At 41.9% G+C, this 22,776-nt stretch overlaps 1 pseudogene; it reads left to right on the top strand.

Moving 5' to 3' along the window:
• LOC148147532 (uncharacterized) overlaps positions 1-10,211 on the top strand; it is a 168,578-nt pseudogene extending 158,367 nt beyond the window's left edge.
• Positions 10,212-22,776: the final 12,565 nt, after the last annotated feature.

The following is a 22,776-nucleotide window of genomic DNA, read 5'->3' as shown; positions in this document are numbered from 1 at the left end:
TTCAGCAGATAAACTGTTGACTCAAGAAATATTGAAAAGTTGGAATAACAGAATATCCTTTTGATGGCAGTTCTTGTTACTTCACATTTCTGATAGGCACATAAAGGATTACAGGCTGCATTTAGCATCTTTTGAGTAAGTGCTAGTTGCCTTGAATTTTTAAGGGATTTTTCTCATGAGGCCTTGCAAGATTTCTCACTGTATCTTCCAAATTGGCCTCATAAACTACCCACCCCACCTCTATGGTGCCATCACATCTGATTCCAGCCCTATGTTGCTCCAGGTGCCTCTTCCTCATAAGGAGACAGCTTTGTGCCATGAGGCACCCAGCCTCAAGGAAGAGAAAAAACATACATGGGCCCTTTGGAACTATCTCCTCAGCATACTTCAGAGGTAGCCAGGCCCTCCATTTCCACACTGCCTGTGGCATTCTGACCCTTGGAAGTTCCTTCCCAGGAGGTTCTGCTTGCATCAGGCCTATTCCGGGGTGGGGAGTATGACATGGATGTCAGTGCCCTGTACATGAGGTCTCACATTCTGTAAACTTGATTGGTTTTGCATTGCATCAATTTGTTTGATGGTCTGTGTAGCTCTGAATTTACCTGTGATGATGTGTAACTTTATGCATATCCGCAGTGCAACATTGATCGGCATTTGTGTTGAGAGCCGGCTGCAGCATGTGGAAGCAAGATGAACTGAAGCAAGATGCTGCTGACACCATTACCCCTTGTCTTACAGTAACCCTATTCTGACCCAGGTCTCAATGACCAAAATTGTTGGTGAGAATGAAGTGGTGAGTGATGTCTAAGGAAGGGAGGTACAAAACAAATCAGGAAGCCAACACATTAGATTGGGGTGCCACAGATCTGTGTCATGTACAGTACATGGGCCTGTGCACAATATTGTTTCCCTTTAAAAATCCACACACTGGTAGGTCCTCCAACCCCCTCCGTCATTTACTCTGCTTACTCTGAATGTTGTGGCATTCATTTTCTGCTCCATTGCTTAGTTTTAATTTCCACCACGATGGAAGATGACAGCAAATGCTATTTAGTTTCCAACCTCCACTTCCACATGTCAGTGAAGTCCTGAGTTTTTATACCCCCGTCCTGGTAGCCCTTCCATGAACCCCATAGAACTCACACCACCCCAGGTGCACCCCACTACACTATCTTGCAACTTCCCACCTATCCCGCCAGCTCCTGGGAAATGAGGTGACCATTCCAGGTGTGGTTATTCACTGTTCCCAAGCCCCTATCTCTCTCCTGACTGTGGATGAACCCTATTACTCTATTAGCCCTTTCCCATCCATGCTTTACCAGATCTGCTCCCATAAAATACTGTTGTCACCCCATTCACAATTGTCATCTCCTTCCTCCCCGGCCTCCACACTCAAGGCTCTGGATTAGTGGTGCTGGAAGAGCACAGCAATTCAGGCAGCATCCGAGGACAGGCAAAATCGACGTTTCGGGCAAAAGCCCTTCATCAGGAATAAAGGCAGAGAGCCTGAAGCATGGAGAGATAAGCTAGAGGAGGGTGGGGGTGGGGAGAGAGTAGCATAGAGTACAATAGGTCGGTGGGGAAGGAGATGAAGGTGATAGGTCAGGGAAGAGAGGGTGGAGTGGATAGGTGGAAAAGGAGCTGGACAAGTCCGGACAGGTCGAGTTACTGGAGGTTAGAAACTAGGATGAAGTGGGGGAAGGGGAAATGAGGAAACTGTTGAAATCCACATTGATGCCCTGGGGTTGAAGTGTTCCGAGGCGGAAGATGAGGCGTTCTTCCTCCAGGCGTCTGGTGGTGAGGGAGCGGCGGTGGAGGAGGCCCAGCACCTCCATATCCTTGGCAGAGTGGGAGGGGGAGTTGAAATGTTGAGCCACTGGGCGATTTGGTTGATTTATGCGGGTGTCTCTGAGATGTTCCCTAAAGCGCTCTGCTAGGAGGCGTCCAGTCTCCCCAATGTAGAGGAGACCGCATCGGGAGCAACGGATACAATAGATGATATTAGTGGATGTGCAGGTAAAACTTTGATGGATGTGGAAGGCTCCTTTAAGGCCTTGGATGGAGGTGAGGGAGAAGGTGTGGGCACAGGTTTTACAGTTCCTGCGGTGGCAGGGGAAAGTGCCAGGATGGGAGGGTGGATCGTAGGGGGGCGTGGACCTGACCAGGTAGTCACGGAGGGAACCGTAGGGGGGCGTGGACCTGACCAGGTAGTCACGGAGGGCATCTACTCCCAAGCCTTGTTCCTGTGGCAGCAGCATCCCTGCCCCCCTTTGTCTTTTCCAATTCATCCCTACCCTTTAATTCTCTGGATAGAACTGATTGACTGACCGTGGTCTACCCATTTAAGTGAGCCTGCCCAGACAGTCCAGGATGAGAAATGCTCAGACCCCTAACTGATGATTACACATCTTCCCAACTGGGTTAGCACTCACCTCTGGTCTGGCCACTATGGAACCACATGCGTAACTTTGACCAATTCCCTGGACTGGAACAACTTGACCAGACACTGAACATGTTCAATCCTCTGGACTGGTATAAGAGGCTGCCTTGGACCCTCTGTGCCAGGGACTCCTGACTGAGAGGTGCCTCGCTTTGATGAAGGTGACTGCCCTAAGTCTTTGAGACATAGCTGCATTTGCTTGCTGTATATGCAGTTTGTTTGCTGTTTAAGCTGCTGATACATGGAGCAGGTATAGGATTGACACAGTAGACCGCTGTACTTCCCCTTGAGTGAGCAGCCTGGTTTGAGTCAGCCAATGTACTTTCAACACAAAGATTAAAGCATTTATTAAACACGACAAGCACAAGAACATTAGAAATAGAAGCAAGAGCAGGCCATTTGGCCCCTCAAGTCTATCTCACCATTCTATAAGATCAAGGCTTATCAGCCCAAGCCTCAATTCTTCTGCCAACTCCTCATTGACTTTAAATCCTCTATTTCAAAAATCTATCTACCTCCTCTAAATAAATTTGGTGATCTGTCTTTGAAGTACAGAATGTCAGACATTCACTACCTTCGAGGCGAAGAATTTCCTTCACATCTCAATTTTAAATGACTGTCCCCTTATTCTGTAACTATATCCCAAAATTTGAAATTCTCCTACTAGTGGAAACATCTTCTTCTCATTTAAACTGTCAAGACCCCCTCAGGACCATGTATGTTTCAATAAGATTACATCTCATTCTTCTGAACTCACATGAATAAAGACCTATTTTATTTTGCTATTCTCAATAAGTCAACCCGTTCATCCTACATGAAATGAAAACAACAAATGCTGGTGAGCACCGTGGGTCAGACAGCATCCATGGAGAGAGAGCAAGCTAACATTGCGAGTCTGAATGACTCTTCATCAGAGCCTCAACATCTGCAGTAATTTGCTCCTTCATCCTATGTGTCTGTCTAGTGAAACAGTATGGGGTGGATAATGGACTGAGTGTGAGGTTAAAGGAGCCTTTAAATAATGTTGAGAGTTGGGCCACTTTGTTGGAAAAACAAGGGAAGGCCAACTCTACACTCACACTCCTCATGCACTCCATCACATTTGCAAAATTCACTGCAAACCTGACATCTGTGTGAAAAGACAGGATGTCATACATGGGTTGGATGTACAGTTCAGGATGAGCAAAAGTATGCAAGACTTTTCCCAAGTCCAACTGAAAATCAGATTTACAGAATAGGTTAAAAAAATTGACTTCCCAGTTACTAAAAGCAAGTGGTGAAGATTGTCTACAATAAAATGTGTCACAGCACAATGGGATACATGAACTCTTTGGAATTATACTTTGAATGGTTGTATGCATTAACTGTCTCTTAAGGTAAAGTTTTGGGGAACTATATAGGAGGAAGTTCCTTGAGCAGCTCCCATACTCTGCTGTAACATCACTTCAAATAGAAATTCTTTTTACATGCTGGCACAGAGTTTGCTACAAAGCTCCAATGGCATGTCTTATCACAATCTTTAAACACTTCAGTAAAGATAGAAGTAAGAATAATACAGGGCTACTGTCATTAAGTTGGTTAGCTTAGCTGGCTAGTCAACCGGCTTAAAGTGCAGAGTTGCTACCGTATGGCATGGGTTCAATTCACACGCCAGTTGAGATTACCACAAAGGATTGGTCTTCTCAACCTCAACCTTTCCCTTTGCCTGAAGTGTGGTGAACCTCAGGTTAAACCACCATCAGTTATCTCCCTCTCATGAGACAGCAGCTCTATGATCTGGTAAAACAATGGTGATCTTCCTTTTACCTCCATCATTGTCACTCAGCATGACCATGATCCAGCATAATTTTAATGTCCAAATCTTGTCATTTTGTTCATTGGCTATTATCACATCTATTCAGTTTGGTACAGTGTCCATTTGTTGACATTAAAAATGTGCAATATGTATTTGCAATGTTGTAAAATATTTAGTCATTAATTTGGTGCTTTTCTTGCAAATCTTACATTTCTTTGATGAATGGCTGTTGGTTTAATCACAATACATGAAGGACACACATGATTCAGTTCTTGTGTAGCTGGTTAAATTCTTTTTATCTCCACAAATATTGTGCATGCGTAGGTGTATTTTTCCAAACCCTCATAGAACTTGAAGTTGGCTATTTATTAAATTTAATAATCACAGATATATACCAGGCTCTGATTTACAGTCACATTAAATAAGCTGTAACCTACTTTCCTGTATCTTCATGACCATGTGTTCACAAGACTCTCTCTTATTTCAGAGTGTTGCAGTCCTCTTCCAAAGAGTCCACCTGACTATCTATGCTCAGTGATACGCACTCTGTGACATCATCACCAGGTTATTCAAGGGTCCTGATACTCTTACACCATTTCAACACCCATGAATGAACTTCAGCTTTGATTACAATAGGATAAATCTGGACAACTTTAAAGTAAACCTTCTCTGCCCTAAATTATTTTCTCCTATTTCAGGTACACACAAGAAAGACTCTTTGGGTTGACATGTTTATTTTCTAGCATTGCATAGATACGTGATGAAAATAATGTTCAGCAATTACTTTATCAAAAGTTGTTACTCTGGCTCATTCTCATTCATATGACCAGAAGACAGAGGAGCAGAAATTAAGCGATTCAGCCCATCGAGTTTACTCTGCCATTCAAATATTGGCTGATGGGTTTCTCAACCCCATTCTCCTGCTTTCTCCCCCGACCCTTAATCCCCTTGACAATCAAGAACCTATCTATCTCCATCTCAAATATTTGTTTAATTATTAAACAAAAAATTATGAAACTTTAAGATCAAAAATTGCACATTCTTTCAGGTATGGTCTCACCGATGCCCTGTACAGCAATATCAAGACATCCGTGCTTTTATTTTGCATCACCTTGCAATTAAGACAGAAATTCCATTTGTCTTCCTAATTACTTGCTAAATTCAGTGAATTGTGTACCAAGACTCCCAGAGCTTTCTTACTGAGGATTCTGCAGAATGTACCCATGTAAATAATTTTTTTAATTCTTCCTGCCAAAGTGGGCAACTTCATGATTAATTTATCCTGACTCTCTGTTTCCTGTTAATTAGCCAATTGTCTATCCATGGTATCATATCATCTCAATATCAGAAGCTCTTATCTTATATTGAAACCTTTAATGTGACACCTTATTGTGTGGTTTTTGAAAATTCAAATATTCAGCAGTTACTGGTTTCCCTTTATCCTTTCACAAAACCATATTGACTCTAGCTGATTGTACTATGTTTTTCTAAATATCTTGCTCCTACCGTGTTAATAATGAATTGTTGCATTTTCCTAATGACAAATGTTAGACTCACTGGCTGACTATTCACTTTTCACTGTATCTCTCATTTCTTGAATACTGTCATTATATTTGCAGATTTTCAATCATCTGGGACTTTTCCAGAATTGAGGGAATTTTGGAAGATTACAACCATTGCATCCATTATCTTAGCAACCTCTTTCTTTAAAGCCCTACAAGGCAAGTCAGTACCTCCAGAATCTGATGGTCTTTAGTCCCAGAAGAGAAGTCATGTTAGACTCAAAACATGAACTCTGTTTTTCTTTCCATAGATGTGGCCAAGACTTGCCAGGTTTCTCCAGAATTCTCTATATTTATTTCAGATTTCCGGCATTTTGTTTTTATTATGGTCAGTTTGCAATTACGCTTCAGTAATGTCTATCATAGCATACTCATTTTTCTCCACTTAAGCTCTCAATTCATCCTGCTTGATATGAATGCTAAATGCATTAGGGAAGATGGTGGCTTACTAGTAATATCACTGGACTAGCTCTCTATAAGCTAAGGTTAAAATGAATTCAAATCCCATCATGGCAGCTGGTAGAACCTAAATGCAATTAATAAATCTGGAACATCAAGCCAGTCTGAGTACCTTTGGTAACTAAAATCCATTTAGTTCCCTGCTGTCCTTCAGTGAAAAAAATCTAACTCTAGACTTGCCAGTGACACCTATTAAAAAACGTATTCAGATAAAGAGCCTCTGATTCAATTATTTTAACTTTCAACCACATGCTGATCTTATTTGTTGATGCAGTCTTATGTTTGTACACTCTGTGCCTTTCTCTCACTTTAGTTTTATTACCTACATTATTATTGTTCATTAGTACTTGCCCTTGGTCTTTAACTTTCCATCTCTCCCACGTGAACCCTTTCTGTTGTGTAAGGGCATCATTACCCTGCAGCAACTATGCGATGATGCCTTGGAGCTGCACATCACTCAGTGTAAATACTACCATATTAGTGGAGTTACAATACTCACAAAGAAACTGTGTCAGACTACGCCAGACCTCATTACACTGTGGAAGAAGACTATAACACCAAGAGTACATAGACATGAACACACAAAGAGGATAATGTAGTCCTTACTTAATATATTCTACCTCCTATCCCTTCTCTCATTGCTCCAAATTTACAATAACCTTGAATCCCTTGAATAATTACAAGGGCAAAGGCTTTTTCTGTGTTATACTCAGGATCTCTCTAACTGCCTTACTTGTTATCACACTCCTGTTCCTGTCCACCAACCAAATCTGCCATATCTACCTTAAGGGATGTGATTTGTTTTTCTTTGTTCTTTGGATATGGGTGTGGGTGGTGAGGCCAGTATGTATTGCCCAAGCCTAATTATCCTTGAGAATGTGATGTTGAGCTACCTGTTTGAAAAGCTGCTGTCCATGTGTTCTAGGTTCACCTGTACTACTGCTGGGAAGAAAATTCCAAGATTTTGACCCAGCAACAATAAAGGAACAGCAATTATAATTCCAAATCAGGATAAGGTGTGGCTTGGAGGGAGACTTAAAAGTGATGATGTTCTCATGCATCAGCTCTTCTTGTCCTTCCAAATATAGGAGGTCATGAATTTGGACAGCCTCTCAGGACAAAGTGTCCAGGAAATGTCCCCTCCATCTCTTTACCTTCCACTACACCGTCCCACCCTCCTTCCACCATCTCCCATTCCCCAACCCCATTTCCCCACATATACTGAAGAGTGGATTGAGTAGGCTGCAAGGTGACTTCGGAAGGGTTGATGCCTTTAGAATTGATATGGGACACATTGGTTTGCTGACAGCATGACATCACAGCCATGTTCTAACCGCAGCAGGAGATCTCCAAGGCATGGTTGCCATTGTGACAAGGTGGGAAACCATTTGTGCTTCTTATGCAAGTAACTTATGATTATTTAAATGTGACCAACTGTGACCAATGACATTGTTTAATTGTGTGGTAGACAAAATGTGTTTTGGAACAAAAAACAGCACCCCCTTCATGGAACAAATGAACTTACATAGCTATTGTACAGAAACTGTGTGAAATGGTTTCCATCACCCATTGCACACAATTTCAGTTACATTGCCCTTTCAGAATAAGTTGAGGCCGCGTTTTGCTGAGTTTGTGTTGCAATTTCAGAGGCAGATTGATGTAAAGCCTGGAGGAACCATGTTAATGACCATTTATCATAATCAGTTCTGAAGGAGGGTCACTGGACCCAAAACGTTAAATCTGATTTCTCTCCACAGTTGCCGCCAGACCTGCTAAGCGTTTTCCAGCAATTTCCGTCTTTGATTCTGATTTCCAGCATCCGCAGTTTCCTCAGTTTTTATTTAACATTTACCCTGGGTTTCCAAAGATCTCTTGCCAAGATCACGGTAGGAAATGAAGAGAATTTTGGGAATTCGCTTCCTGCGTTTCAAAAAATTTACAAGAGAAGGGACAGCAAACCCCACCCCTCAGAAACCCTTGCTGCTCATTGCATAACACAAAATGGAAAAAATGATTTTGTTTAACCACAAGAGGTCTCTCTTGAGTAGGAAGGGTTCTACCTCTTCATGTCATTTTTAAATTCCTGATTCCAGAATTAAAAAGGCAACTTGTGATTTTTAAATACTTGATTTATTAAGCTTTCATACTGCTTCAATAATATTGTTGACTAGTTGGTTTGACCTTTCCAACTTTAATTTTGATTCGACAAAATCAAAACTCAACGTAGGTTAAACATCAGGGGAATTTTTAATCTCACATGATTTTTTTTTCTGAAGCCTGAACCATGTCAGGCTGAGAATTGTGCCACCTGTTCAATGGTCTCAATCAGAGACCCATAATATTTTTGTGGTTCAGCTTAAGCTGAATCTGTTTGCTAAACTGTAAATACTTGACACATAGGTCGAGAATTTCCATTTGGGTATTAAAATGTGGCATCAAGTACGTTAAAAAGTCACTATTACTGTCATGGCCTGTGGTGAATTATCACATAATTGCATGCTCATCACCTCCATGATCTATGCAAGCAAGAGCCTGGGCAAGTGACTTTGCACATTTGGGGCATACAAGTTGGAGGTTCTCACTGCTCCTGGGGTTGTAGGTTCTGGCAGCTTATTTAAAGATTACCACTTCATTTGCAGCATGCCTGGAGCTTCAATTCAGCCTGATGTAGCCAGGGAAGATGCCACTGAAGGAGCAGAAGCTCACCCTATGTTTTGATAGCACTTTGTTGTGGTTCTGTTCACCGAGCTGGGAGTTTGTGTTGCAGACGTTTCGTCCCTTGTCTAAGTGACATCCTCAGTGCTTGGGAGCCTCCTGTCAAGCGTTTCTGTGATCTTTCCTCCGGCATTTGTAGTGGTTTGAATCTGCCGCTTCCGGTTGTCAGATAGGCTCACCCATCTCTGGACTCATAGCAGGAGCGGTAATGCGAAGGTTAGAACAGTCGTACCGCAAATTCAACCCAAACTCTGGGTCAGATATGTGGATGACACCTTTGTAATCATTAACAACACAGAAATGGAGAACACACACCGAATCATCAACGCCACCCTCACAGGAATCCGATTCAATAGACAGGAAGAAAAGGACGACCAACTCGCATTCCTAGACGTGATGGTAATGAGAACACCTAACGTGGAATTCACCACAAAGGTATACAGGAAAGCCACACACCCAGACCAAGTCCTAAACTACAAAATCAATCACCCCAACACACACAAAAAAAGTTGCATCAAGACACTGTTCAAAAGGGCCACAACACACTGCAGTACACCAGAACTGCAAAAAGAGGAAGAAGAACATCTATACAATGTATTCGCCAAAAACGGATACCCCCGCAATTTCATCAACAGATGCCTAAGGGAAAGACAACGGAACGAGGACATGCCACAGCCCAAAGGATTAGCCACACTACCATACATCCAGAGCATTTCCGAACTGACAGCCAGACTACTGCGACCACTAGGACTCATAACAGCACACAAACCAACAGCCACACTCAGACAACAACTCACCAGGACAAAGGACCCGATACCCAGCATGAGCAAAACCAATGTAGTGTACAAAATCCCATGCAAGGACTGCACAAAACACTACATAGGACAAACAGGAAGACAGCTAACGATCCGTATCCATGAACACCAACTAGCCACGAAACGACACGACCAGCTATCCTTAGTATCCACACACGCAGAGGACAAGCAACATGGGTTCAACTGGGACAACACTACTATTATAGGCCAAACCAAACAGAGAACAGCCAGGGAATTCCTAGAGGCTTGGCACTCATCCACAGATTCAATCAATAAGCACATTGACCTGGACCCTATATACCGACCACTGCAGCGGAGCTGGAACTGATAACTGGAAGCAGCAGATTCAAACCACTACAAATGCCGGAGGAAAGATCACAGAAGCGCTTCACAGGAGGCTCCCAAGCACTGAGGATGTCACCTAGACAGGGGACGAAACATCTGCAACACAAATTCCCAGCTCGGCGAACAGAATCACAACAACGAGCACCCGAGCTACAAATCTTCTCACAAACTTTGAGCACTTTGTTCCAAATATTGCTGGATGGTGTAAGGGTAAGAAAGGAGATCCTGTTCCTGGGAACAGCACCAGGATGCCTTACCATCAAACTCATCCTGCCTGGAGCAGGATAGCTATGAGGATTAATGTTGCTTGCCCTCATCAGCACATCGGGCTGTTACAAGGAAACAAATGACTCTGCAAATGTAAGGGAGTACCATCTTCTCTCTGATGGCTTACACTCATCGTGCCATCATCAGCCTAGCACAGCCGCTGCACAGGCATCTCACAAATGGTCATCGGCTGCATGATATGCATTGAAAACCCCAAATCCATCCATACACACAAAGTGCCAACCCTTCCTTGGCAGTCAGCTTCCCAATCACTAACCGGGGTCAGTTCACCTTCTCGCATGGTTACGAATGCTCTCTTAGTGTTTCTGCAATCATGACCATTACACTCATCCTTTTTTTTAAATTTCATTTCAGAGCAAATTAGCACTTACTGTGTGAAGAGGGCTAACATAAATGGGGTGCATCATTCTGGAGTGGGGTCCTGCACTTCAATGCTGCACTTCAGAGCACTCCAGCTCCTTTCATTGCAATACTGCTGCAGGGACGGGCATCTCCCTTCTGATTCACTCATAGAGTCGTAGAGATGTACAGCATGAAAACAGACCCTTTGGTCCAACATGTCCATGCTGACCAGATATCCTAACCCAATCTAGTCCCACCTGCCAGCACCCGGCCCATATCCCTCCAAACCCTTCCTATTTGTATACCCATCCAAATGCCTCTTAAATGTTGCAATTGTACCAGCCTCCACCACTTCCATACACATACACCCTCTGTGTGAAAAAGTTGCCCCTTAGGTCTCTTTTATATCTTTCCTATCTCACCCTAAATCTATGCCCTCTAGTTCTGGACTCTCCAACCCCAGGGAAAAGACATTGCCTATTTACCCTATCTATGCACTTCATAATTTTGTAAACCTCTATAAGGTCACCGCTCAGCCTCCAACGCTCCAGGGAAAACATCCCCAGCCTGTTAAGCCTCTCTCTATAGCTCAAATCCTCCAACGCTGGCAATATCCTTGTAAATCTTTTCTGAACCATTTCAAGTTTCACAACATCTTTCCGATAGGAAGGAGACCAGAATTGCACACAATATTCCAACAGTGGCCTAACTAATGTCCTGTACACCCGCAATATGATCTCCCAACTCCTGTACTCAATACTCTTACCAATAAAGGAAAGCATACCAAACACCTTCTCCACTATCCTATCTACCTGCACTCCAAGGTCTCTTTGTTCAGCAACACTCCCCAGGACCTTACCATTATGTGTATAAGTCCTGCGAAGATTTGCTTTCCCAAAATGCAGCACCTCGCATTTATCTGAATTAAACTCCATCTGCCACTACTCAGCGCATTGGCCCATCTGGTCAAGATCCTGATGTAATCGGAAGTAACCCTCTTCGCTGTCCACTACACCTACAATTTTGGTGTCATCTGCAAACTTACTAACTGTACCTCTTATGCTCACATCCAAATCATTTATGTAAATGACAAAAAGTAGAGGACCCAGCACCGATCCTAGTGGCACTCCACTAGTCACAGGCCTCTAGTCTGAAAAAAACAACCCTCCACCACCACCCTCTGTCTTCTACCTTTGAGCCAGTTCTTTATCCAAATGGCTCATTCTCCCTGTATTCCGTGAGATCTAGCCTTGCTAATCAGTCTCCCATGGGGAACCTTGTTGAACGCCTTACTGAAATCCATATAGATGACATCTAACACTCTGCCCTCATCAATCCTCTTTGTTACTTCCTCAAAAAACTCAATCAAGTTTGTGAGACATGATTTCCCACACACAAAACCATGTTCACTATCCCTAATCAGTGCTTGCCTTTCCAAATACATGTACATCCTGTCCATCATGATTCCCTCCAACAACTTGCCCACCACTGATGTCAGGCTCACTGGTCTGTAGTTCACCGGCTTGTCCTTACCACCCTTCTTAAACAGTGGCACCACGTTAGCCAACCTCCAGTCTTCCGGCACCTCACCTGTGACTATCAATGATACAAATATCTCAGCAAGAGGCCCAGCAATCAATTCTCTAACCTCCCATAGGGTTCTAGGGTACACCTGATCAGTTTCTGGGGATTTATCCACCTTTATCTGTTTCAAGACATCCAGCACTTTCTCCTCTGTAATATGGGCATTCTTCAAGATGTCACCATCTATTTCCCTACCGTCTATATCTTCCATATCCTTTTCCACAGTAAATACTGATGCAAAATACTCATTTAGTATCTCCCCCATTTTCTGCAGCTCCACACTCCACATGGCTTTGCTGATCTTTGAGGGGCCCTATTCTCTCCCTAGTTAGGGGATTTTAACTCCCTAGATAGTCATCCTTTTGTCCTTAATGTATTTGTAAAATCTCTGGATTCTCTTTAATTCTATTTGCCAAAGCTATCTCTTGTCCCCTTTTTGCCCTCCTGATTTCCCTCTTAAGTATACCCCTACTTCCTTTATACTCTTCTAAGGATTCACTCAATCTATCCTGTCTATACCTTCCATATGCTTCCTTCTTTTTCTTAACCAAACCCTCAATTTCTTTAGTCATCCAGCATTCCCTATACCTACCAGCCTTTCCTTTCACCCTGACAGAATATACTTTCTCTGGATGCTTGTTATCTCATTTCTGAAGGCTTCCCATTTTCCAGCCGTCCCTTTACCTGTGAACATCTGCCCCAAATCAGCTTTTGAAAGATCTTGCCTAATACCGTCGAAATTGGCCTTTCTACAATTTAGAACTTCAACTTTTAGATCTGGTCTATCCTTTTTCATCATTATTTTAAATCTAATAGAATTATGGTTGCTGGCTCCAAAGTGCTCCCCCACTGACACCTCAGTCACCTACTCTGCCTTATTTCCCAAGAGTAGGTCAGGTCTTGCACCCTCTCTAGTAGGTACATCCACATACTGAATCAGAAAATTGTCTTGTACACTTAACAAATTTCTCTCCATCTAAACCCTTGACACTATGGCAGTCCCAGTCTATGTTTGGAAAGTTAAAATCCCCTACCATAACCACCCTATTTTTCTTACAGATAGCTGAGATCTCCTTACAAGTTTGTTTCTCAATTTTCTCTGACTGTTAGGGGGTCTATAGTACAATCCCAATAAGGTTATCATCCCTTTCTTATTTCTCAGTTCCACCCAAATAACTTCCCTGGATGTATTTCCAGGAATATCCTCCCTCAGCACAGCTGTAATGCTATCCCTTATCAAAAACGCCACTTCCCCTCCTCTCTTGCCTGCCTTTCTATCTTTCCTGTCGCATTTGTATCCTGGAACATTAAGCTGCCAGTCCTGCCCATCCCTGCCGCTTTGTGGCTATTTCGATGCTCGCTGCATCCCTTCCTTGCATTGCCTTTCCTCTCTGTGCTTTGACCGCTCAGCCAGAGCTTAAACGTTCACAGTACTTCAGTCTTGCCTTGCTTTTTAATGAAGACACAAAGCCAGTCTGCGGCTGACAACAGTGATCAGTCAAGGGGGTGGACATGATGCTGTACAGCACCAGCCTACTTCAGTGTTACATCTGCACCACATGCACCAAATGCACTACATGTACTTGAAGCAACCAGCCATTATCTCAAAGTCTAAGGGGAGTAATCCTCAGCCAAATCAAGGAAGACACCCTTCAACAAGCCTTGAAGTACAAAAAGCCAACGGCAATCTCTGATGTCAATTGGGCCTCGTCAGTCAACTGCTTGGGTTGGACACAATCAGAGAGTCTGTACCTTTACATTCAGGGGAGTAGGCCATGTTCAGCACAATGGATTCAATGCAACCAGTCCAGGGTGTCACAAGAAGACAGTTAGGAAGCTGGACAGATATTAGTCAGGAGTCTGGTCACTTATAATTCAGGGTTGTCACAGAATGGAGTGGCCAATGGTCAATCCTAAAGGTCCAGCCACCAAAAATCAAGAGTGATTATCGGGAGCAGCGCTGTGTGAACTGAAGGAAGTATGCTGGGATGCAGAGGGAATTACAATTGTGAAGGGTGAGGATACTCAATATTAAAGGAGAGAAGACAATACATGATTGAAAGGAAAGGTGTAATGTGGTGGGGAGGAAGTCATAAACAGTCAGCAGCACTCTAGCTTCGATGGAAGAAGAGTGAATAATCTTTGGAATTGAGCTGTAGAAGCTCAATCATCGAGGATGTTTAAGATAAATATCAGTGTGATTCTGGAGATTAATAACATTAAGGAAATGAAGATGGTGTGGGAAAGTTGTGGTTAAATAGATGACCAACCATTATCCAATCGAATGCTGGAACAGACTCGATGGGCTGAATGGCCTATTCCTGTTCGTATGTTTACCAAGCTCCTTGGGAGGTTCCAGCAGTTTACAAAATTCTTAATCAAAAAGGTATATTTAAAAGAACATCTGGAAGGAGGAAAGATTCAGGAGAGGTTCAAACCTGGATTTTTAGACTCTTGTCAGTTAAAGACTTGTCTACTAATGGTGGTGTCAATAAAATTCAGTGTTCTTTAAGCCTTTTTAAATTGCAAATAAATTTTCAGCAGCTCTCACTTAGTAAAAGAGCCACTTGTTTTTGGACTAATTTGATTGACTCATGAAGAAAATTGAGCTCTTAAAGAAAAATTAATCTTTATTATATAAAAAGCAGCTTTTTTTTCTTCATTTGCATTAGACTCAATGGGATCAAGTCAAAAACAAGGCTTTTTTGCACTAGAAAATAGTTAAGCCTGTTATGCTTGTTTGGTTGAGTTTCAAAAGCTCTAAAACATTTATCTCACACTTTGATTGAGGGTTTTAAGAGGCTATTAAAGGATTATCTGTCTTAGATTGGTAAGTGAATAAATGCTTGTTTTTAACAACACATTGAACATCTGAGAGGAATTTTTAACAGCTGTTCTGAATGAGAGCATTTTTTTCAATAGGATGAATGCTAGCTGAGTGACTATGGTAAATGCATCAGGGATGTGGGGAACATGAGATGAAATGAAATGGACATGAGGAGACTGAAAGTGCATGGTGTTGAGAAGGTAGGTATGACGGAACATGGAGAGAGTGTAGTGAATATGAGAGGGCATACAAAAGGCATGGTGGGCACGATTAGGTAAGCATGAGGTTTTGCTAGCATAAGAAACTAATGGGAGCTGGGCTATTGTGCCCTAGATCCAAAGCTGACCTTCTAACCAGCTCAAGTCCGAATTCATGCTGTCTCTCACTACATCACAAGTCACAAAATCCAACTCTTTCCTCCCCACAATTCTCAGGGACAAAAGCATAATGGGAAATGAGGTGGGTTTGGGATTCAGAAGCTGACAGCGAGTCTAACTAACATTCTGCAAGCATGAGAACGTCCCAACCCTATGTTTTTGGATGATGTCACCAATGATCAGCATGTAGACAAGAAACAGAAAAGTGACCAAGAATAAATTCTTGAGGCACACCAGACATTATGGTGCAGAAGTGGGAAGAGAAGTGAAAGCAGGTAATTCCTTGCTATCATGAGATCAATAAAAATGATATTACATGAATGCAGTTCCAACCAGCTGGATACCTGTGGGGAGGTCTTGGGAGAGGATGTGAGAAGCAGAAAACTGTGAAGCAATAAGCTGAAAATATTACCTAGCCAGAGCGAGTGGAGTTCGCTGATCATCTTAGTTCCCAAACCTGACGGGACTCAATGATTTTGTGTGGATTATTGAAAGGACAATGCCATTACAAAATCAGACTCCTATCCAATACCGAGATTGGAGGACAACTTTTCATCATTTTTATAAATGATTTGGATATGAACATAGGAGGTATAGTTAGTAAACTTGCAGATGACACCAAAATTGGAGGTGCAGTAGACAGCGAAGAAGGTTACTTCAGATTACAATGGGATCTTGAATATATCGGCCAATGGGCTGAGGAGTGGCAAATGGCATTTAATTTAGATAAATGTGAGGTGCTTTCGGGAAAGCAAAGCTTAGCAGGACATATAGACTTAATGGTGAGGTCCTGGGAGTGTTGCTAAACAAAGAGACCTTGGAGCGTAGGTTCATTGTTCCTTGAAAGTAGATCGTAGGTAGATAGGACAGCGAAGAAGGTGTTTGGCATGCTTTCCTTTATTGATCAGAGCATTGGGTACAGGAGTTGGGAGGTCAAGTTGTGGCTATACAAGAAGTCAGTTAGGCCTCTTTTGGAATATTGTGTGCAATATCAGAAGGATGTTGTAAAACTTGAAAGGGTTCAGAAAAGATTTACAAGGATGTTGCCATAATTGGAGGATTTGAGCTGTAGGGAGAGGCTGAATAGGCTGTGGCTGGTTTCCTTGGAGCATTGAAGGCTGAGAGGTGACATCCTAGAGGTTTATAAAGTCATCAGGGGCATGTATAGGATAAATAGACAAAATCTTTTCCATGGGGTGGGGGAGTCCAGAACTAGAGGGCATTGTTTAGGGTGAGAGGGGAAAGGTATAAAAGGGACCTAAGGGGTAACTTTTTCACACAGTGTAGTGGTGTGTATGGAATGAGTTGTCAGAGGAAGTAATGGAGGCTGGTACAATTGCAACATTTAAAAGGCCTCTGAATGGGTATGTGAATAGGAAGGGTTTAGAGGGATAAGGGCCAAGTGCTGGCAAGTGGGACCTGATTAGGTTGGGATATCTGGTTGGCATTGACGAGTTGGACCAAAAGGTCTGTTTCTGTGCTGTACATCTCTGACTCTATGACTCTATTAGAAGTAGCTAATCATACAATCTCACACATAATATAAACGTTGGAAAAAGAATTAGGGATTACATTAAAATTTGCTATTCAGTTTGTGTAAATAAAATAGGAAACTGATTGAGGATTTAATGATGAGCAGATATAACAGTATTTTTAAAAAAGAGCTACTAAACGATAGAAGTTTAGAGAGCTTGGTAGCGAGAAAAAAGTGTAAATAGATAACAAAGTGTTACTTGTGTTGAAGTATAGGTAAGAAGAAAGAAATCATAAAATTAAGGAATACAACAAACTGAAAATAAATGAGGATGAGGAATGAGCAAAAAGAGAGTTTGATGTGGGAGGGGAGAATAGTTCTAACAAGCAGAAGAATGGTGCAAGCAAAGAGATGTTTATACATGTGTTTATACACTTGGAGAGAGTTTCAGGGTTGGGAGTATTGGATAAATTTCAGAGTATGTATGGATTTGGATGAGAGATTTATAATGATGGGAATAAGTGAATGGTGTTTCCAGGTTATAGGATGGTCGGATATTGTGTTGTAGGTAATGTAGGGAGCGTCCAGAGTCTAAAATAGTTTGGGAAGTGGTTGATGTGAAATTATAGTTAACGTATGCACCATTCATTGGAGGTTGTAGACGGAGTGAAAAGGAAAGAAAAGCCTTGTAATTAGACAGCATCTTTCATCACAAATGTTTTCACTTAGTGAGTTGTTGGGGTGTAGAATGCATTGCCTTGACGTGTAGTGAAGGTGAGGTCAGTTGAGACATTCAAGAGGACATTGCATGATTATTTGAATAGAAATATTTTGCAAGAGTATGGGGGGGATGCAGGGAATTGGCACTAGGCAATGATGCTTGTTTGAAGAGCCAATGATTGGCTGAATGGCTTCGTTCTGCACCATAACACTTTCCTGATTTTGTAATTACTTTAATCTTTGCCATAGTTCTTCCCAAGTCGATTACATATTTTTGAAGTGTAGTTGCTATTGTAAGGTAAGGAACGTAGCAGCCAGTTTGAGCACTTCAAATTCTTACGAGATCATCTTTTTTTCATGGTTATTGTGTACGACTTCCAAATAATTCAATTGTTCTCTTTCAATTAGAGCCTAGAATATTCACAATCACCTGGGAGGGCTGAGGAGGCATCAGTTTAAGCATGTCATCCAACCTCTGATCATGTCGTTGCAATATACATTGTACTTATATGTCAAGAGTAAGATTTAAACAGAAAAGCATCTGACGAAAAAGTGGGAGTTTCCTCTAAGTCAATACTGACCTAGATATGGCAAGTTTAAGGTGGACGACTATTATTTGACTTAATATTAGAAATGTTTTTCCATGGTAGTCATAGTGTCATAGAGATGTACAGCATGGAAACAGACCCTTCGGCCCAACCCATCCATGCCGACCAGATATCCCAACCCAATCTAGTCCCCCCTCCAGCATCTGGTCCATATCCCTCCAAACCCTTCCTACTCATATATCCATCCAAATGCCTCTTAAATGTTGCAATTGTACCAGCCTCCACCACATCCTCTGGCAGCTCATTCCATACACGTACCACCCTCTGCGTGAAAAAGGTGCCCCTTAGGTCTCTTTTATATCTTTCCCCTCTCACCCTAAACCAATGCCCTCGAGTTCTGGACTCCCCGACCCCAGGGAAAAGACTTTGTCTATTTATCCTATCCATGCCCCTCATAATTTTGTAAACCTTTATAAGGTCACCCCTCAGCCTCCAACGCTCCAGGGAAAACAGCCCCAGCTTGTTCAGCCTCTCACTGTAGCTCAGATCCTCCAACCCTGGGAAGCTGTTTATGGGATGTACTAATGCTGACGACCTACACTCAAATATGTGCCCTGCTATTCAAAGTTGATGCAAGCTTTTGTCAAGTAAAAATTCTGTTTTGCACAGATTCTTGCTATTCTTATGCTGATGCCTTTGGTAAGACAGTCAAATTAAGCAGATTTCTTGTGTTTGTTACAAATGTCTTTCATGTAACACAGCTTGAGTTATGAAATGAGAACTAAAGCAGGCAATCTCTTCAGTGTGGAATACAGCCTTACTAAAATGTTTAACATTGTTGTTCTTGGAACTGCAAATTGCATTGCCTTATTTGACCTCTCTTGGCAGCTAAACACTAGCATTATTTGCTGTATAGTGTAACTTTTCCTACTGCATGTCATGAATGTTAGAATGCTTTGTTCTGTACACTTTTCAAACAAAGAAGTCTTCCTCTAAACAACACAGTTTACATATGCAGATGTAAAACTTGACCTTATATAAAGGTTTCCAAATTACTGAATTTGATAAAGCAAAGAGGGAATATATGTTGAGAAACAATAGAGTATAATTTATACTGACACTAAAAATAGCTAATGAATCGCAAGATGTGAAGGTCTTATTCATGAGTGGTGCAAACTGTGCTCCACTGCCCTTTGCATTCTCTCTTTGAGAAATCAAATATTTTCAATTGTTAAATGCCTTTTGCCAGAAGGTTTATTCAAGTTCAGGGGCTCTCTTTAACATAAGTAATCACTAAATATTATTATAATCAGTTTTTTCTCTCAAATTCATGGCCATAGCTGTACTGATGCAATGTAGAAACTCAGTATAGATCAAGTAATTTGTACTCCAATTAATTTGTGCCCACTCTAGTGAGAATACCTCAGACAAGGCAATCTGAGACTGGAGTAACATTCAATTTAACAACCAGAGCTGGCAAAGTATCCCAGAACATCAAAGTAAGAAAGAATTTGTACATAGGCAGTACCATGCGTAACCTGCAGCCAACCAATAAGTGCTTTACAGCTAATTCAGTACATTACAATTCACTACTTTTTGATATGAGGCAAGATTGGCAGCTCATTTTTATGTATCAAAGTCCCACTAACAGATTTGTGATAAATAACAGTTTTAGTAGCTTTGGCTGAGATCTAAATTTTGGACAAGACATTTCCACTATGCCTAGTGGTACCATTTGATCTTTTGTGTTCTGGTGAGCAGAACAATTGCTTTAACATTTCATCCCAAAAATTGGCTTATCTGACAACGCATGACTCACCCATAGCACTCAGGTTTTGCAATTGGGGTTACACACAAAACTTACAAAATATGCCACTCAGCCCCTCGAGCCTGCACCATCATTCAATAACATCATTGTTGATTTGAGTCTAAGTTCAAATCCTCATTCCAGTTCACCCTTATTTTTCTATCACCCAGTTGCTGAACAAGAACCTTGTTCTTAAAAGAAAGTTCAAAGAATCTGCCCTTTTTGAAAGAGAGAGTTTCAAAAACTTCCACAGTTCTGTGAGAAAAAACTTCTCCTTATCTCTATCTTAAATGCATGACCCCTTATTTTTAAATTGTGACCCCTAGTTTTAGATTCTCCAACAGGAGAAAGCATACTTTCCTCAGTCACCATGTCCAGACTCCTTCAGAATCTTGTATGTTTTAATCAAGTTACGTCTTACAGTTCTATACACCAGTGGATACAAGTCTGTCTGTGCTTTGCTCAAAATCCAACTCACAAAACTTGTCAACTTAGAGACTAGAGTGCTGCTACTGAACAACTTATCACAAAAGTAAAAACAATGACTGCAGATGCTGGAAACCAGATTCTGGATTAGAGTGGTGCTGGAAAAGCACAGCAGTTCAGGCAGCATCCAAGGAGCAGGAAAATCGACGTTTTGGGCAAAAGCCCTTCATCAGGAATAGAGGCAGAGTGCCTGCAGGGTGGACAGATAAATGAGAGGAGGGTGGGGGTGGGGAGTGAAACTCTAATCCAGAACTTATCACTAAAGCCCCCTATTAAATATCAAACTAAAACCCATGATACAAATTTCATTTAAATCATCAGAAAACACATTTAAATGTGCACAAGATTGAGTAAAGTGGTCAGATAAACAAAGACATTCTACTTGCCCATGAAATACTGAGCACCATTGTGCATCCAGGTACATTACATCAACATCAAACTCGCAATGAAAACTTTGAATTTGATAGCTGGAAATAATTGTCACCTGATATGACCTACCTTAATAAGACAGTTTGATTTTGTTTTTAGAATTCATACAATCATAGAGCTCTACAGTATGGAAACAGACCCTTCAGTCCAACTTGTCCATGCCGACCAGATATCCGAAATAAATCTAGTCCCATATGGCAGCACTTGGTCCATATCCCTCTCAACCCTTCCTATTCATATACTAATTTAGATGCCTTTTAAATATTGTACCAGCCTCCATCACTTCCTCTGGCAGCTCAATCCATACACATACCACCCTCTGTGTGAAAAAGTTGCCCCTCAGGTCCCTTTTAAATCTTTCCCCTCTCATCCTATAGTTTTGGATTCCCCCACCCTGCGGAAAACACCTTATCTGTTCACCCTCTCCATGCTCCTCGTGATTCATTGAACAGTTTTAAGATAGAGGTGGATAGTTTCTTGTTAGTCAAGGGAATCAAAGGTTACTGGGGGGTTGATGTGAATGTGGAATTCAAAACCTGAGATAAGGAGGAATTCCTTCTCTCAGAGGGTTGAGTATCTTTGGAACTTCTTGCCAGAGAGAGCTGTGGGATAGAGTTCTTGCGTATGTTTAGGGTTGAGATTCTTGATCAGTAGGAGAATCAAGGAAAGGGCAGGAAAATTAAATGACGGAGCAGGCTCGAGAGGCCAAATGGCCTACAGTTTGTACGTTCCATTATTGGAATCATAGAATACCTACAGAGTGGAAGCAGGCCCTTCAGCCCAACAAGTCCACACCAACCCTCTGAAGAGTAACCCACCCAGACCCATTCCCCTACCCTATTATCCTAAATTTACTAATGCACCTAACCTTCACATCCCTGAACACTATGGGCAATTCACCTTACCTGCACATCTTTTGAATTGTAGGAGGAAACCCACACAGACACAGGGAGACTCCACAGTTAGTCACCCAATGCTGGAATTGAACCCAGGTCCCTGACACTGTGAGGCAGCACTGCTAACCACTGAGCCACCATGCTGCCTGTGGCCATTACAAATAATGTTATCTTTAAAGAAAAGGATGAAAAGCATCTTCCTAATCTGGACAGCAGAGATCTGATTGCTAGTTCCTCCTACAGGCAGTATCTTTGGATTTTATTCCGAGTGCAAGTGATTTCTATAAATTTGCATCCCTGCCAGAAGTTCCTCATGTTACTATGGTGATAATCACCACACCTTTCATAATTCATATATATAGTGGAATGTTTTTATTTAAAAAGTAGTCTCATTCAACCTCAAAGTAATATAATTGAGCACAAGTTTTCATAAGTTCCTGAAATGTCATTCCACAACTCATTGAACTATTTTTTAAAAATTGCAGTGGAGAAGACTCCCAGGATGAAATTCTAAGCCCAATGGCCTTCAACTACTCCAAATAACCTTCCCCCCTACATAAGTTGGAATGAAATATCCACTGATGATTGCACAATTGTACCACCTTATAAACATTGCCATTTTAGTAACACAAACAGCCAATCAGAAGCTGCAAGCACCTAAATCAATAAGCAATCAGCAAAACTAGTGGAAGGAACTAGTAGAAGGCGAGGCATAGTGGCTCAGTGGTCAGCACTGCTACCTCACAGCGCCAGGAACCTGGGTTTGATTCCAACCTCGGGTGATTGGCTGTGTGGAGTTTGCACATTCTCCCCGTGTCTGCGCGGGTTTACTGTGGATGCTCCAATTTACTCCCACAATCTAAAGAT

Source organism: Chiloscyllium plagiosum, unplaced genomic scaffold, assembly GCF_037043375.1.
Source record: "Chiloscyllium plagiosum isolate Xiang-an unplaced genomic scaffold, Cpla_swu_hap1 HiC_scaffold_16, whole genome shotgun sequence".
Lineage (NCBI taxonomy): Eukaryota > Metazoa > Chordata > Chondrichthyes > Orectolobiformes > Hemiscylliidae > Chiloscyllium > Chiloscyllium plagiosum.
Note: the sequence above shows the minus strand (reverse complement) of the source record. Positions and strands in the feature narration are given on the sequence as shown.